Source organism: Capra hircus, chromosome 12 (assembly GCF_001704415.2).
Source record: "Capra hircus breed San Clemente chromosome 12, ASM170441v1, whole genome shotgun sequence".
Lineage (NCBI taxonomy): Eukaryota > Metazoa > Chordata > Mammalia > Artiodactyla > Bovidae > Capra > Capra hircus.
In genome coordinates this window covers 56,679,634-56,697,362 of record NC_030819.1, presented here as the reverse complement: position 1 = coordinate 56,697,362, position 17,729 = coordinate 56,679,634, and positions in this window count along the sequence as shown.

The following is a 17,729-nucleotide window of genomic DNA, read 5'->3' as shown; positions in this document are numbered from 1 at the left end:
TCTGTCCATGGGGATTTCCAGGCAAGAATACTGGAGTGGGTTGCCATTTTCTCCTCCAGGATTTAGGGTGAGAAGGTGAGTTTTGTAAGGGATGAGACCAGAAAGGGAAGGTGGAGCCAGATAGCAATAGGTTGTCTGAATTGTCTAAGAATTCGGATTCTTAGGGTACTGAGGAGACTTTGAGTGCTTTGAAGGAGGGAAGTGGCATAATTATGCCTGAGTTTAAATAGATGCTTTCGGTTATGACCACACAGAAGAGGTTTTGAAACAGGAAGATTGGAGGCAAAGAGACCAGGAGATTGGTGCTGTGGTCTAGGTAAGATTTAATGAAGGCCCGACACAGCAGCTTTGAGAATGGAAATGACAGGATGAACTGGGGACATTTTTAACTAGAGTCAGCAGGATTTCATGAGCTAATCTAGAGAAGACGAAAGTGCGAGGCAAAGGAGTAGAGAGATGCTTTCAGTTTCTCACTTGGGTACCTCGAGGGTGATAACAGTAATGAGGTCAGAGGTTGTGGGAGAAGGAGCAGATGTGGGAGGGAATCTGATCAGTATGTACGGTTGTGAGAGCTGGACAGTAAAGAGGGCGGAGCACCGAAGAATTGACGCCTTCGACCTGTGATGCTAGAGAAGACTCCTGAGAGTCCCTTGGACAGCAGGAAGATCAAACCAGTCAATTTCAAGGGAAATCAACCCTGAATACTCTTTGGAAGGGCTGATGCTGAAGCTGAAACTCCAGTATTTTGGTCCTCTAATCCAAACAGCTGTCTCATTGGAAAAGTCCCTGATGCTGGGAAAGAATGAGTGCAGAAGGAGAAAGGGGCATCAGAGGATGAGATGGCTGGATGGCATCACTGATGCAATGGACCTGAACTTGGGCAAACTTTGGGAGATAGTGAGAAACAGGGAAGCCTGGTGCGTTGCAGACCATGGGGTGGCAGAGTCAGACACAACTGGGTAGCTGAACAACAGCAACAGTAACTGATGAGTATAGGAGGAAACATCCTTATTTGGGGCTACTTATGGAACAGCCACCTGGACAAGTCCAGTAAGCAGTTAGTGAGAGGGATCTGGAGTTTTGGAGAGAAGACATTGTTAATGATTGAAATCTGAAAGCCATTAGCTCAAGGACAGGGATCAAAGCCGGAACAGTGGATGGGAATATCTACCAATAAGTGGGAAGGCAGGAATTTGAACCCAAGCCTTTAGCTCACTTCCACAAATGTGTGTTGAGCACCTGCTACATTCCAGGGCCAGTGGTTTGCTGACGATTCCAAGGTGAATAAATAGAGGAGCGCCCTTTCCTCTGGTCATGGAGAAATGTAGGGATCGGCACAGCTTTTTCTGGCGCCATGTCCAGATTTGTTGCTGAAGCCAAGTTATTTATTTTGCTTGTAGCAGGTCTCTGATGCAGCAACAGCAATAACAGCTCCAGAAGTTGCTTTCCCAATTATCAGGTCAATGAGAGCATGTCTAGGGCAGAGCTCCATCCAGCCCCACATGGACCAAGTTCAATACTACTGATTATCCTTCAACTTTTACTCTCTATGAATGGTTTGGCTTTGTTGAGAGGCGAAGTGTTTTATGTCAGAGATGTATGCACTTGGTTAAGATGAACACAGCAGCTCTCCCAGCTTCCCAGGTGGCTCAGTGGTAAAGAATCTGCCTGCAATGCAGGACACCTGGGTTCAATCCCTAGGTCAGGAACATCCCCTGGAGAAGGAAATAGCACCCTCTCCAGTATTCTTGCCTGGAAAACTCCATGGACAGAGATGCCTAGCAGGCTACAGCCCAGGGAGTCCATCAAAATGCGTTGCAGTAAAATATCAACAATTTATTACCTGAAAAGAAGAATTCAATGAGATTTTTCTTTGTTTTCCCATAGTTCTCTGATTTTCCAATTTTTTTTTTGTATTTTCCAAATGAGTATATATTGTTTTGTACAGAAAAATGATGTGGAACACAATAAAAATATTTTAAAGAGACTTTCCTGATGTGTTATCCAGAGGCTTCATTTCATGCATTTTCAGTAAAACGCCTGCATTTCTTAATGGATAATTTACGCACTATTAGAATGCCAGAGAAAGACCTGAGAGAGTGAACAGAAAAGAATAGCAGTCGTTGTAATGCCAGACGTTGCTAACTAGCGGAGAGTTTGAGACATCTTGCATGCGTTGTTTCCTTTTCATTAAAAAGTTTTAACCAGGCAAACGTTAATCAAGTCTAGCAAAGATATCTTCAGTCTTTTTTATATTGTTGGCTTGTTTGCACAGTTGTGTTCATACGGTAGAGTTTTCATTCTGCTTTTCTCGTTTAAGACCATTTATATGTATATGTGGTGTTGGAGAAGACTCTTGAGAGTCCCTTGGACGGCAAGGAGATCCAACCAGTCCATTCTGAAGGAGATCAGCCCTGGGTGTTCTTTGGAAGGAATGATGCTAAAGCTGAAACTCCAGTACTTTGGCCACCTCATGCGAAGAGCTGACTCATTGGAAAAGACTCTGATGCTGGGAGGGATTGGGGGCAGGAGGAGAAAGGGACGACAGAGGATGAGATGGCTGGATGGCAATCACCGACTTGATGGACGTGAGTCTGAGTGAACTCCGGGAGTTGGTGATGGACAGGGAGGCCTGGCGTGCTGCAATTCATGGGGTGGCAAAGAGTTGGACACGACTGAGCGACTGAACTGAACTGAACTGAACTGATACGTATATGTATGTGTATATATATATATATATATATCATGTTTCAAAAATTGTTTTTGTAAATATGATTTTAAGCCACTGTTTTTTTCATCAAGTGGATATATTATAGTTTGTCTCGACATTTCTTTGCTGTTAATCTCTTATGTTATTTCCAGTTTTTTCTTATAAACAATGCTGCAATGAACATTCTTGCACACTAAGTTTTTAATCCAAACTCTCAGAAATGGAATTATTGAGATAAGTGATATGACAATACACAAGGCTCTTGAAACACGTACCATTGTTTTCCCAAAGAACTGAACCCAATTGTCTTCTCACCAGCAGTGAATTCTCATGGTTTCAAATCTTTGGTCCTAGGGGTATGATAACTCAGCTATCTATATTTGTAGTTCTTAGATTACAAATGAAGATAAAAGTTTCGATGTGATGTTATCATACAAATTTAGAAGACTGTTCATAGCAGAACAATAACCCATGGGGTCTGTGGCTATGTTTGCAGTTCAAGCAAGACAATCAAGATCTTCCCATCCCCATATGCTCCCTTTGGGGTGACGTCACTGGCTCACAGGAGGTTCAAGTCATCCAGACCCAGAGACCTTGATTCCAATTAACCAAATTCACAGCAGACTGAAAGCTAGTTCTCCACCAGCATAACCCCCATCCTTGGATTTACTGTCAGCATGCAAAGACATGCAAGTTTTCCCCTCTTAACAAAAAAATAATTTTTGAGCATTTTTATCTCTCTCTTTTTAGCTGCTCTCCCATCTCTCACTTTCCCTCTTTAGTCAAACTTCCTGAAAGGACCATCTAAACTCCTGCCTACCATTCACTCTTCAAGACTTTACCACCAGACCTCCACCCCATCACACCACTGTAACTGACCTTCCTAACTCCCCAGGGATCTCCATGCTGCCAAATCTAACAGATACTTTCTGTCCTAATCTCACTGGACAATAATTTTGCTGCAATTCTTCTGTCCCTTAGCTTGTGAAAAAGTTGCACAGACATTGGATAGTGCAAAGGTTTTAGTTTAAAACTCAGTGCTGACCCTTATTGGCCCTGTCGTCTTCACCTCTCTGGTGCTTGACTTCCTCATTCTTAAAATCCATGCCAGGCAGGAGAAGGCAGAACAGTCACGTGACTCCTAGCTCAGCTGCTGCCGCCTTATCACCTGGATTCCAGTTCCATGTCCAGCTCGCTCTGTGATCCTGAGCATCTGGCTCCTTTCTGCTCCAGTTTCCTCCCCTGTAAATAGTGGGACTTTGTGAGGATTTGATGAACTACTGCCAAGTCATCTCAACAGTGCCTGGCCTTCAATAAGTGCCCTTTAAGAGTTTGCTTTATGCCAAGAGTCACATGAGATGCTGTCACCGCATCTGTTAGCAGAGCACAGATGGTCATGCCAGCTCCCCGTCATCTGCTGGTCTTCCTCCCACTACTCAGGTCACTCCTTTTTCTGGAGTCCCAGGGTTCTGTCCCTGGCCACCTTCTCTTTACCTGGGTGACCTGGTTCAAATCCTGGCTCCAGATCCTCAGCCCCAACTTCACTGATGATTCTCAAATCTCTAGTTCCAGACCAGACTCGTTTTCAGATTCCCTGACCAACATCCCCAACTCCTTGCTAAACTCTCCCGGGGGTTTTCCACTGGCACTTCTAACTCATCAACTTCCTCCCCCTCTCCAGACCTGCTCTTTCTCCCCTGTTCCTCATTCCAGGAAGCATCGCCATCCTTCAGTTCAAGACTTCAGAGCCATCCCACCCTCTTGCTCCCTTCCTTCCCACACACCCTCCTGCACTGTCCCTCTGCCCTGTCCTCCCCGCTGACTGGCTGCCTCCGTCTGCAGGCTCTGCTGCAAATCCCAGGAATCTCCTGCTGTCTCCCCAGGCCCGCTGCGGTTGTTCATTTAGCTTTGCATCACTCTCCCCTGGACTAGTTGAGTAACTGCCACACTGGCCTCAGCCCCCGTCCCCCTCCACCTTATGGCATTCAGATGAATTGTGTTGCTTCCCCTGCATCAGGGAGGGGCTCCCATCCAATGGGACTGGTGTCCCCCAGAAGGATGGCTGTGTGAGGCCAGAGCAAGAGGGTAACATCAATAAGCCCGAGAGAGAACACAGGAGGTAACTAAAGGGCTGACACCTTGACCTTGGACTAAAGAACTGTGCGAAAAACCAATGTCTGTTGTTTCAGCTCCCCCAGTCCATGGGATCTTGTAGGGCAACCCGAGCAGACTGAGACCCTGCCTCAGCCTCAGGTCTGGGCCCCCTGCTCTAGGCTGGTGGGGTTGGGCTTGCTGCTCCCCAGAGCACAGGATGGCTTTCCATCAATGCTGAGCTCAGGCTTAAACATCACCTCCTCAGGGCAGGTTACGTGTGCTTCCTCCTCATCCCCAGGACAAATGATACCCGCTGTGCGTGCCCCTACACCAGGCATTGTGCTACTGATTTCCTTGTCTGTCTCTTCCACTAAGCCCTTGAGAGAGAGAGACAGGAAAAAAAACAAAAAACTGTATCCAATGCCTTTTTCATTCCTAGCACAGTGTGGTTTCACAGAACACATCCAATTCATTTTTACTGAATGAATGAATAGGCGAATGAAAGGCAGCATCATGGCATTATACATAGAGTTCTCAGAGTGGTACCTGACTCTGAATACGTACTATTGAGTGTTTGCTCAATAAATGGACAAAAAAAAAAAAAATGCTGAACATGCTTTGAATCACTTTTTCTTCTATCGTATCTGTTGAAGTCTTATGAGAGCTAAAGTAAGAACATATGGGAAAATAAAAGCCCAGATTTGCAAAGAGATTTACTCATGCAAAGCGGTTCAAACTCACAGTTATTGCACTGATTCTTGACCACTTTAGTCATGGCTGAGCCAGAATGGAAAATTTTACCTCCTTCACTGTGCTGACCTCACTGGGCTCTGACTGTGCTCATCTCTGAGTTCACTGTCTGCCCAAATAAACACTCCCTTTTCACGGCAGAGTTCACAGGGAAGCCTACCCAGGCCAGTTGGTTCATCCTGTTATGTTCTTTGGAGCTTTGGTTAAAACCTCTTTAATTGCTGGTGGGGCACTCAGTGATGTGGGCAATGAGGCAAATGTGGGTTAGGATGTTTTAGCGGCCGGAAGCATCTAGCACAGGAGAGAGGCTGGAGGAAGGGAGATGATTGGAGAACAGCACTGTGTTGATGAGAACCAACTGTGGGAACAAAGGGCCAGTTCAATTCTACAGACGCTGATTGAAGGCTTGCCTGGGCTAGGTGTTTGGGAGGCAAAGACGCCTAAGACCTGTTTCCTACTTCCAGGGACCTTGAACCAAGCCAATTCGGAGTATTCAAAGCCTAAAATATTTACATCCGAAGTGGGAATATAATGCTGTACATATGCAGCTTACGTAATGTTGTAAACCAGCATTACCTCAATTAAAAAGAAATACTTATTTTTAGAAAATAATAAAATATTTACTGCCTGGCCCTTTATAGAGAACACATGCTAGTCCCTGCTTGGGGTCCAGACTGGGGTCTGGAGTGAGTTCCCCTCACCAGGGCACCTCCCTCTCCTGGAGGCAACTCTCTGCCCCCCACCTCTCCCACAATCTCTCCAGAGCTACTCCCCACCCCTCAGCCATGGAAAAGACTCCAGACCACTAGAGAATAAAAGCTAGCCCCCAAACCCAGACCCTCAACCCCTCAAGCCCCTCTCTCAAACTAAGAAAAGTAATCTGACTTCATGGCCACTTTCGCCTTCTTTGCTGGTTGGGTCCACGCATTCATTCACCCAGTCATTCATTCATCCCATCAACACTGCTTAAGCCCCTTGGCCCTGGTGCTTACTAGGGTGGGTGAGAGTGAGAAGCAGACCTTCAGCCTCCACAGAGTCCTAGTCTTAGACCCTGATCTCAATGGTCAAGGCACAGACTTGGCTCTTGGGTAGACCTGGGTTAAGACCATGATTCGGCCCCTTGCGAACTCTGCCTGCGTGAAAGTGACTAAACCAGCCAGCCCTGAGGAAGTGAAAGGATGGAGTCGATTTAACCCCTTCTCACTTCTGTGCATAGCCGTTTGCATGGGGCGGCAGGGGTGGGAGGTGGGGGATGGCATGGGGTGGGAGGTGGGGTGGGGGAGCGGTGGGGTGGGGTTGGGGAGGGGCGCACAAGCCCCACCCCAGAGAACTGTCATCCCCATCTCCAGAGACTGAAGAATCCAGCCAGCTACACCTCCGCGCTGATAAAGCCAACACAGATTTAGAGAAAACAACCCCGGGTGTGTTTTCCCTTTTTAAAAAATTTAATACCGGGAAACACTGCACTATTTCTAGGCCCCTTGGTATTTGTTACAATCTCAAGAGCCAAAACGATTTGAGTCAACAACAAAAAATGAGAATTTTCCTCTCACCACTCACCTCTGGGATTCTGAGAAAATGCGGAGCAGAAATAATAAGGATCTTGGCAATGCCGGTCTGACAGCAGTGGGAGCACGGACCCAGCTGCTGGTCCCAACGTCAGGCCTCTGGAATGCCGGGCCCTAGTGCAGTAATCCTTTTAGAAGAAGAAGGGAAAAAAAAAGGCCCAGCACAGAATGTTCAGAAAGAAGTGAAATTTAACAAACAAAGAAAAAAACAAGACATTTTGTGTCTTTGGGAGGCTTTACAGTCAAGGGCTTAGCAGAAACGGGGGTTAGGAAAGCTGAGCCGCATCGCCGTTCCTTAATCCTGTTTTGACCTGTAAATTACTAGAACAGCCCAAGGATGGAGAGAATGGCTACTTCCTTATCACTTTGGACAACTCCACAGCTTTGAAAAACTTGTAATTCATTACCAGTAAGCAATGTGTGCTAAACGCAAAAAAACAGAAGACATTGATCTGATTTTTAAAATTAATACAAGGAAGTCTCCCCTCTGGAATTTCCCCCATCCAGAGGTAAGCACTGAAAGCTGGTCAGTGTGTGATGCCTTTCTTTCTCCTGTGTAAAGCGAGCGAGTAAAACACACTTTTTCACCCAGTGTAGCTGCACTGGTAGTTAAGACTCCCGCCTGGTCTGGAATCAGGCTCTGCCCTCACCAGCTGTGTGGCTTCAGGCATGTGCTCCCCTCTTTCTGCCTCAGTTTCCTCATTCTCTGCCTCAGTTTCCTCTTTTGTGAAGCAGAGTTCTTTACAGCACCCACTTGACAGGGTTGTACTGAGGACGGCATGTGGTGCGTGTGGTCAGTCGCTTCAGTCGTGTCCGACTCTCTGCGACACTATGGATTGTATCCCGCCAGGCTCCTCTGTCCATGGGATTCTCCGGGCAAGAATACTGGAGTGGGTGGCCATGCCCTCCTCCCAGGGATCTTCTCCACCCAGGGATCTTCTCCACATCTCATGCATCTCCTGATTTGCTGGCAGATTCTTTACCCACTGAGCCACCTGGAAAACCCATCAGTTCAGTTCAGTCGCTCAGTCGTGTTCGACTCTTTGCGACCCCATGAATCGCAGCACGCCAGGCCTCCCTGTCCATCACCAACTATAGCAAGGATTAAATGAGTTATTATATGTAAAGAATTAAGACAGTGACTAGCACTGTTGCGTGTGTGTGTATTCATTAATATACACGCATTTATCTTAAATAAAATTACATCAAACTATTCATGGTATTTGGTAGCCCTTCTTTTTACGGGTTAATTATAATGACAACATTATAATTATTGTCAGTATTTTAAGTTGTTTCTCATTTCTCACTATTATAAAAAAAAGGTACTGCCAAGTTTTTGCACTTTTTTGCAACTTGTCTAATACTGCCTAGAATTCATTGCTAGAAACTGAGTCAGATGCTATGTCTTTTCAAAAGGATTTTGATACATAATGCTGAATTATTCTACAACAGGTTTTACCACTTTAAATTCCCAGTAGCATAGTATGAAGATGACTTTTTTCCTAAATTCTTGGAAGTACTGGATATTTTCATCCTATTTCATTTTTTTTCCCCCATAAGGGTGGGGAGTTTTATTGTTTTAATTTTTATTTATTTTGTTACCAGGAAGGTTAAACACTTTTGTTTATATTTACTGGCTACTTCATTTTTCCCCTGGAAAATTGCTATTTATGTCCATGTTAACATATGCATTGATTTTTTACTTATTGGTTTATAAACACTATTTATATATTTAAAATGTTCCTTATATTTTTATCATCTGTCTTTAAATTTTGTTAAATACCAAAGCATATCCGAGTATATTTTTTATCATTCACAAGTTTTTTGTGTGCATGTGTATTTTAAGTACTCAAATCCAGCAATATTTTCCACTATGATTTTTATCCTAAAAGTCAGTTATTAAATCCTTCTCTACTATCATCTCTCAAGTTACAACAATCTATTTTCTCCCAAAATACTTAAAATTTCATTTTTACATTTGAAAATTAAGTTTATATCAAGCAATATGTATGGTTGTAGATAATATGTATGGTTTCTCCTGCAGATTCGGTGATGAGATAGACTGATCATCATCCAACGTGCTTGATTGTTTTGAACATCAGTGTTCTCTTTTCCCAAACCTGAAAATGATGAAATAGCCTCTGCTTGTGATTGTGATTGTGTGTATTTCGAAAAGTATTGAGTGACATAGTGGTGCACATAATTATAACCAAATTCAACTTGAAGATGCTAAAGGCATGAGGCACAGAAGAAAGGTTTGAGACTTTCTTTCGAGACTTTGAGGAGAAGTGAGACATCTTCAGCTCTAAGATTCCCTGATTCTGAATGACCAATAAGCTTACAAAAGCCCAGAGCAGAGAGGCATTTGGGATTTTATAGCATAAATATATGACTTAAATATGTGAATTGACACTTTATGCCTTTAGATATCACAGTACTGACTTTATGTGCTGCCTAAAAGCAAACAAACAAAATTCAAGCTTTATAATTTAAAGAATTAGAAGTAGTTATTACTACATGGGCTTCATGGTGGCTCAGATGGTAAAGAATCTGCCTGCAATGCAGGAGAACCAAGTTCCATCTCTGGGTCAGGAAGATGCTCTGAGAAGGAAATGGCAGCCCACCCCAGTATCTTGCCTGGAAAATCCCATGGACAGAGGAGCCTGGTGGACTACAGTCCATGGGGTCACAAAGAGTCAGACACGACTGAGTGACTAACACTTTTCACTTTCTTATTATTACATATTTCAGCTAAAAAAAAAAAAAACCACCAAAAAGCTTCCATTTGATTCTCTATAAACCTCATGGCAAATTTATTAGTGTTATGCAAGACTGTCACTTTTGTTGCTCAATATTTGCAAACTCTCACCTTGTTATTTTCTCTAAATCAGAATATGTATACTCAGTCACTCAATCATGTCTGACTCTATGCGACCCCATGGACTGCACCCGGCCAGGCCCCTCTGTCCATGGAATTCTCCAGGCAAGAATACTAGAGGGGGTTTTCATTTCCTTCTCCAAATCAGAATAGTGCAGATAAGGGATAGGTCAGAAGTCTTTGGTGGGGCCATCCCTTTCAGCCTTTGTGTTCTGGGCTCTGTTCAGAGCTGCCTCCACCCACACCTGGTAACTTTGCACCACGATTCTTCCCAAGAGAAAGGGGGAGGGAGTAGTGTGGGAGGAGCGGGGGAGGGGGAGCCCACAGCCACCCACCTTTCTGCTTTATCCTTGGTCCTTAACAGGAATAAATCATGCCATTGACGGCTGACGTGGACTCCGCTTCAGAGGCACATTACCCAAGAGGAAACAGCACAAGTTCATGAGTAAACAGTTACAAAACCATTTTAAGCGTTTCTGAAAGGCTTCTGAGAACCCGCTGAATAATCCTCAGTCATCCATCTCTTTTATTGTTCGTTTGCTCAGGTTCCTGCAGGACACTACCAGGAACATGAGGCACTTTGGGTGGTTTTCAAGGATGTGAACTAAGCCTCTCTCGTTTTCTCAGATGGAGGTAGTAAATTTAGCAATAAGAGGTACACGAGGGCTGTGTTGCACCCTCGTTATGCAGCTGTGATTGAATTTGGGGTAAGAAATTTTGGTGCTCTGGAAAGCACCACACGCTCTTCATTTGGTTTTTCCTTCTGTGCTATCGAACACTTTTCTGAAATCTTTTTCTGATAAGAAAAGCAAGAAGTGTGACAACACTTTTTTAATGAGCCCAAGTTTGTCCTCCTTATATATAAACAGTACAAAAAAAAACCCAGCTACCATTTCCTGCATGCCGGGTATACACCTGTAAGGAGTCTGCCTGCAGTGCAGGAGACCAGGGTTTGATTTCTGGGTTAGGAAGATCCCCTGGAGAAGGAAATGGCAACCCACTCCAATATTCTTGCCTGGAAAATCCCATGGACAGAGGAGCCTGGCAGGCTACAATTCAAGGGGTTGCAAACAGGCGGACAAGACTGAGCAACTTCACTTCACTTCACATTTGACTGCCGCACATCCTGTTAAGGTAAATATTATCACTGTTTTCTAGGTGAGGAAATGAATTTCAGAAGGATTAAGTAACCGGCCTGAATTGTCGGGGGATTTGAACCCAGTCTCCCTCTAAAGGCTTTTCTCTTCCCACTCACTACTTAGGGCTGACTTTCCTAAACTTGACCTACGAAATGGCATTTAACAAACAGCTTTCTCTTTTCTCCACTCTCACGCAGGACAGGAAAAGGGGAAAAAAACCTTGCTGATAAATCATGAAACGATTTTCATCATCGATTCTGTGATTTAATGCTCTGAGGTTTCTATTAGATATTAAGGAATTACATTTCTTGGTTGTGTCTTTTTCCTGTTCCATACTCTGTCCTTGGGGAATTACAGTTCAGGCTGTTTTCCTGACTACTTGGTGAATGCCTCATTTCCGCAGGGTAATCTTCCTTCTACTTTCCTGTTACTCTAAAATCTGACAGAGTTTCAAATCCGTGTATCACCTTCTCCCATTAAGTATGGATTTCTGATCTACTGTGACATACACTAAAATAGGAAAAGTCCATCTCCATGGTTCCCGGAGAGTCGTATGAACGGACATTCTAACAAACTGTCAGAGACTCAGACTTTGAGGAGACTGTAGTTCAGTATTTGTGAAATCTTCGGCTGCACAGAGCTCTTACAACATACAACCGCTGACGTTTCTTTCTACCCGAGAGGTATGTACTCCCGAGTTCAATGAGGCAGAAACCATGGATATGAGCCACAGAAAAGAGATTTTAAAACACAAAGATTCCTCTCTAGCAAATCATTGCAGGCTTTTAAATAATCTCATAACAATTTGAAATTTTTGAAAAAGAATAAGACTTCAACAATTTTCTCTTTTTTTCGTGTGGGAGGTGCTGGCACAAAGAGTATTTCATTTGAACATGTAGCCTCATGACTAGTACATAGTAGGCATTTGATAAATGTTTGTTGGGGAAAAGGAATGAATAATTAAGACAAAGATTATTACTCTTTTTTAAAATTTATTTTTAATGGAAGGACAATTGCTTTACAATATTGTGTTGGTTTCTGCTGTACAATCAACATGGTTCAGCCATAGGTATATATGTCTCCTCCCTCTTGAGCCTCCCTCCCACCTCCCCCCATATCACTCTTGAATAAAGATTATTACTGTTTATACTATTTCAGTTTTGTTCTTCAATTTATTTGTTCAACGTTTATTCTACCCAGTTGACAAGTATGGTAAAAGAGGCTGAGAATACAGCACACTGCCTGTCCTCACATAAGTTTTAAACGTAACCATCTGTTTAACCTAGGGCAATGCCTTCATGGTCCTTTTCTTCATATGGGATGAGAAGAATTACAGCTTCTCTGAATCCATTGTGAGAGCGAAGCAGGATAAGATGATTCCTAAGCTGTTTAGTTGTCTATTAATGTATCATCAATAAAAGCTATCAGAATGCAAGTAACAGAAGATTTCACTCAAAATGGCTTAACCCATCAAGGAAATTTGTTAGCTCAAGCAACTGAAAATATTAGAGGTAATATCGGCTTCACACAAGGTTTGATCCAGTAGCTCAACAATGTCACATCCAGTTTCTTTCCAGTTCTTCACTTTGCCCTTTTTCATGTCAAATTCTACGGCTTACTCCCTGATGGTCTCCTGTAGGTTCCAGCAGCTCTCAGGCATGGTACTTCCTCATTCTGGTTCAAAGAGAAGAGAAAGCACCCCTGCCCAGCCTTTCCAAATAATAAAAATAAGATTCATTCTGATTGGGCCTCCTTAAGTCACATGCCCACTCTGTAACCAACCTCTGTGTCCAGAGGGATGGAAGGCACTGATTGGCTAAACTTAGACTACACGCCCCAAACCTGAAGCTGGATGTGAAATTGGCTTACCCTGAACTTCATGGAATCTCCCGTTAAAAGTGGTGGGCTCCTGGGTGGAGAATGAAAATGGAGGGAAATGGATAATGAATATGCAGCCAACTAACTGCTCTGCTAGATGAATGCGAAGCAAGAGTCAGTCAACAATGCTGCCTGAAATCCATTTTATAGTCCCAGGTGAACTTAAAAAAAAAAAAAAAATCCCAATATTTGGAAAAACGAGAGGCATGAATAAAGTGTATGATGTATATAAAGGTTATAGAAACATAAATAGGACTCTGATAAGTAAGATAATTAACAGATTCACTGACATAGTTCACTATTTTACTACAAATAATAGCCATATAGTTACAAAATCTTACTTTTTTGTTACGTGATACACTTTACACAGCGCTTCATACCATTATCCAGTTTAACAAAACACTCCACAGCGAAGCACTTTGGAAAGAATAAAATGCTTAACATATGTAAGGAATTCTTCTCTTTCTTTGAAAACTGCTCTGGGTGGTTCGCCTATTGTTTGGTTAAGAGAATTATACAATTTTGAGACAGGCTTCCTTATCTCGGGTAGACTGAAAGGCAATTAAACAATTATTCATGTCAAAATCTGAGGTAAGGAGAAGACTGCTTCAAAGGGTCCACTTGACAAAGTGACAAGCTTTTGAGCAGAAACAGAAAGCTGTATATAATTTCCTTCTGGAATATCCACTCCATATGGCCCAAAGCAAGAATTTTAAACTCCTCCGTGGAGAAAGAGACAGAAATAAAAACATTAACTTTTTCGCTCCGACTTCTCTCAGCCATTTTCTGAAGAGCCTTTGGAAACCATCCATTCTTGTAAACAGAAATCAACTGAGAGTCTCCAAGGAGGTTTTTTTTTTTTTTGTTCCCTCTCTCTGTGTAGGGCTTGTTCAGTCATGAATCAATGTCTTGTTCTGAGAGGAAGGTGTCAGCAACAAAAATTGGTTGTAAAAAGGGCATTAAACTTTAGTATGCTCTTCATGGTGCCTCCTATTTCCGGTGGCCAAGGACAGAAACCTCGGAAGACACAGGGAGGGGAAGTTCCGCACCCACAACCCACCAGTCAGGATGCCAGGAGTCCAGCTTCACGGCAGAAGACTGTAAAGTCAGTAGCCAACCCATCTGAGGAGGGCACGGCAACCCACTCCAGTATTCTTGCCTAGAGAATCCCACGGACAGATGGGATTCTGCCTGTTTGTCAGACAGACCTACAGACCACAGGGCTACAGTCCATAGCGTTGCAAAGAGTTGGACATGACTGAAGTAACTTAGCACACATGGGCAGTGCCAGGCAGGGCTAAGTCGGGAGTGTTCGGTGGGCTGAGGGGGTGGAGGCCGTGAACGCTGTCCCCACACCGTGATGATACCCTCCTTGAGCTCCCTTCATCCCTTGCCTCCTCCAGGTCATCAACTTGGGAATCATGACAGCTTCAGTGCCTTAGCTATCACTCAGACCGCTGTGTGTTGGGGAGGGTGGGAGGGCGCAGGGTCGGGGGCGATGATAGCACAGAGCAGAGTTTGGTTTGAGAAATCTGGAGGAAAAGAATGAAAGTTCTCATCACTGCCTCCTCATTAGAGCAGGACAGGGAAGCCTGGCGTGCTGCAGTCCACGGGGTTGCGAAGAGTTGAACGTGACTGAGCAACTGAACAACAACTGCTTCCCCACCTCCCTTATGCTGCCCTTGAAATCTACTTCATCAGAGCAGAAATGATGCTGTGCAGAGCTCCCTCAAGAGCTGTAAGCCCATGCCTCTGCCACACCTGCATCGGCGTCTCCACCCTCATTGGAATGAATTCCCTCTGCGTGGAACTGAGACCCACCAGCCTGCTCACCTCTGGAATCTTTCTCGTCACATCCTTGGGGAGGGGAAGGGGCCAGGATTGAAGAGGGATCTGGACCAAGTCGGGACCTCGGTCTTTAACTAAATTTAACCTTGATTCTGAGGACAGATATTTCCATTTGAAAGGATGTCTCAAAGAGAGCATTTGGTGTGCCTAGCAAACCATGGTGTAATTTGTGGCTTTTAACATTAGTCACCTCCCTGCTAGGGAAAAGGTTTGAAGTCCAGAAATAAGGATATTGCAGAAATGGACAAAACCACAGGGGAAAGGGTGGAGGAGCAGCTGCTGCCTTGCTTAAAGGTCACGAAGCTTTATTTGTACTTTAATACCCAGAGTCTAAGCGAGATAGACTGAGAGGTTACGATCCAAGTGAAAATTAGCTGAGGGCAACTGTGCCTTTTGGATTCTCTGAGTTGTGCTTGGCTGTAGGAGAATGCAAACCCTCTTAGCTATCTCTCTGTCCATGAGCATAGATGAGGAAGGAAAAAGCATTAATAAGAATAAACAGAAAGAAAAAGTGCTAATTATTGGCATGGAATGTCAAGAAAAAATGGTGGCCTTCCTTTCCATAGGGATTCTTAGGACAGATGTATGAGTTAGGTACAGATGCACGTGGAAACGGTTTTCTTCCCCTGAGAATCTGATTCTGTGTTGTATGTAACCCCTAGTTCTCTGGGCCACCAGAGTCTGAGTCATTCTAGGGATGCAGGATGCAGGAACCATGCTAGAGGCAACCCACTGGCTGTTAGCCCCCAACCCAGACACACTGTGGGAGCCCTGACCTCCTTCCTCCTAGCAGAGTCTCTGAGAGGTCACATCTTCTCCTTGTGATTAATACAGATTTCCTGTCTGTTTCCAGCCTATGACTTAGCGGCCTTAATCTGTCCCCTCTTGTGTTGCTGATGATCACGCCTGTATCTGTCTCAAGCTGATGGCTCTTCAGCCATTGATGTTGGCATTCCTTCAGGGGATGTTCACAGAAGAGGAGGTGCTGAGTGTTTCTGATAAAAAGAGGGTCCCTGCTTTCTCAGTTTCTGGTCGAATTTCCCCTGGTGGAGATACACAGGTTCTCCCACGGTTGAAGGATATATATGAGGACACTTTCTCCTGACACGTCTCCAAACAATAGTCACCATGAGTTCCAGGACGGATGCTGAGAATGATAACCAATCTGTACCAAGTGCCTTTATGCACGAGATGCCATGCCAACTGCTTTACATGCGTTAACTCTGTTGACCTTTGCTTCAAGCCTGTGAGGTAGGAACTGTCATGTTCCTATTCTACATGTTGGCAGAGACCCAGCACCTCAACTCTCTGACCTCAAGGTGACAGGGTAGGAGGTGGCCTGGTCTGCTTTTGCTTCATTGTTGTAACCAACCCTCACTTTCACCGTTGTGTCACGTCAGGTGCCCTTGGGTCATTAAGGCCATGAGTCTCCAGTGGACATCAGGCTTCATCACATTACATGTGTTGATAGCTCTGGTGTTCTTTTAGTTACAATGCAATTAAGAAAATATGAATAAAGTCTTAAGAAAGAGAAGATGCAATCTGAGCAATAACAAAAGCTGAGATAGTTGTTAGGGAACCATTGACTGAAACCACCTACCTTGGCCAGGCATGATGATAACCACGTGATGAGTTATCTCACAACAGGAGGTCCCGATAAGGAACACTGTGCTGAAACCAACCGGGAGAATGCAGGAGGGGCTGAAGAGGGAGGAGGCACCAGCCCATAATGTGTCCTACTGACCTCCCAGAATCCTTTGCGCCAGTGTCCATCATGACTGAACAGTGCATGTGCCACCAGGAAGGACCCTGAGTCAGATCAATATGGACGCAGCAAGATGATCAGACACAATCTGGAAACTAACCCCATCATCATAAAACCTGAGACTGCGAGCCACACAGCAGAGCAGCCCTCCTGGGTTCCCTCACCCTCCTGCTCTCCATTTGGGCGCCCCTTCCCAATATAGTCTTTTGCTTTGTCAGTATGTGCATTTCCTTGGACAATTCATTTTGAAATGTTAGATAAGAGCCCACTCTCAGGCCCTGCAAAGGGTCTCCCTGCAACATGCTGCTGCTGCTGCTTAGTCGCTTCAGTCGTGTCCGACTCTGTGCGACCCCATAGACAGCAGCCCATGAGGCTCCCCCATCCCTGGGATTCTCCAGGCCAGAACACTGGAGTGGGTTGCCATTTCCTTCTCCAATGCATGAAAGTGAAAAGTGAAAGTGAAATCGCTCACTCGTGTCCGACTCTTAGCGACCCCATGGACTGCGGCCCACCATACTGGGTATTTAAATATAATCATTTTCTGTTCTGTGAGGACTCAATCCTCATTACAGCCCTAGGAAGTAGGAACCATTATTATTCCCGTTTTATAGGCACAGAGAGGTTAACTGACTGGCCCAAGATTGCACAGCTCTTCATTGGAGAAGCCAGCATTCAAATCCAGCAATAATGGGAGTCCTTGCAAATGCCAAGTTCAACAAAGCTTTCAGTCATGCTTGCTTCTTATCTCACTTTAGAAAAGAACACACCAAAAAGATCAGAATTAAGATGAGAAGCAGCTAAGAGGAAGGACTCAAATCCAGGGAGGGCTGCAGAGTTCAGGTTTTCTGAGTGGTCCCTCCTCTTGGTTCATCAGAGAATGCGATACTGCACATAAATTGTAACAAAACTGGAAGAGACAAGTGTCCTAAGAAGGACGCAAATACAGCCCTGTGGGGGCTTAGGTAACACAACGCTCCCTGCCTGCTCCTGACCACAGGAGACACCACTGAGTTAGGCCTCAAACAATCACTGGGATCTAGTATCTCCATGGATGGAGACAGGAAAGATGGCTGGGAACACTCTGGAGAAGGAGGGCTTC